Source organism: Habropoda laboriosa, unplaced genomic scaffold (genome assembly GCF_001263275.1).
Source record: "Habropoda laboriosa isolate 0110345459 unplaced genomic scaffold, ASM126327v1 scaffold207, whole genome shotgun sequence".
Taxonomy (NCBI): domain Eukaryota; kingdom Metazoa; phylum Arthropoda; class Insecta; order Hymenoptera; family Apidae; genus Habropoda; species Habropoda laboriosa.
This window is the reverse complement of record NW_017100397.1, coordinates 271,053-272,407: the sequence shown is the minus strand read 5'-3', so window position 1 is coordinate 272,407 and position 1,355 is coordinate 271,053.

Sequence of the window (1,355 nt, the reverse complement as noted above, 5' to 3'; positions counted from 1 at the left end):
ATGCTCACAAAACGAGAAAAAAAGAGCAAAAAAGATAGAAAAAAAAGGAAAAGTATACCGGAGGCTGACCAGCGGAGACTAGAAATATCTTTTATTTCTATAGATTTTTTAAGGGGAATCACTGTGCTGAGGAATTTTTAACACTTACAAGGATAATTTGTGTAATTTATGTTTTCTCAGAAAAATTCTTGCTTTGTGATATAATTTAACGCTATTATTAAAAGAATATTATTTCTTCAGCACAGTCGAGCAATTTTTGTTATTCAAATTATTTTTCTAATTCTAATTTGAGGGACCTCTGCAATTTTCTCAGCGAGAAAAGTGGCAATTATCATGGCAGCTGTTTAGGATGCAATATTACTATATCCAAAAATGATTTCTATTTTTTTATTATTGTTCTTTTCTTAACGAGAGAATATTAGAAACAAACATGAATCCTCCTTGAACCTATTTTATATTTTTTTAAATAATTTCTAAACGATGTTTGTTGAATTCTTACTGAAAATTTGAGCTCGTTGAAGGAGGATTTGAATCTGATTAAAAAGGAAGGAAGAAGCTTCTGCGCGATTCAGCCTGCGGTTTCAAACCTTGGAGAGAAAAAGGGGACAAAAAAAAAAAACAAAACAAAAAAAAAATGTAATAAATGAAACGAACAGAGCACCGGTTAAATGCGACGCGTCCGAAATTTTTTAAAAAATACGACGTCGCGTTTTACTAGCGATTTTTACGCCGTTTTTTACACGATTCTCGCCGGCCTAAGGAGCTGTCTTTTCCACGAGACGGTGAACCATGCCGCTTTGCACTGCTTTCTCGCGGAGCACTCTGCGAATCGACCTCGATCCTTCAATCGAGAGATCAGCTACTAATTGAAAAAGATGTCCTGATCATTAAAATTATTTTTCTTTAATTTCTTCGAACTCCCATATTTACCATCCGAAAAATTTCCTCGAGTTTTGTTTCGAACTGAAAATTTGACGATTCTTTCGCCTCAGTTTAAAAATTCATACAAATTTACAAAGTCCCGATTCTTCTTAACCAATTATTTTCAAGATTCAACAATTTTCTCCCGGCCAGTTTAAAAATTCGTTCAAATCCAAAACTTTTTGCTACGATTTGGAATTGAATATTTGGTAAGTCTTCTGTGCCAATGTGAAATTTCCCCGAAGTGGAAAAGAGTTTCAGAATTTCTACTAATTTCCCCGTTCCACGAAAATTGAAAAGTTCTCAAAATTTCCACCGACATTTCCCACATTTCTCTGATATATTTGGAACTCGTTTCATTTAAAAATTCGAAATTTTTTTAAAATTTTGCCTCCGTTTGAAATTTCCCGCGGAGGTATTCGTAAATACCTCCC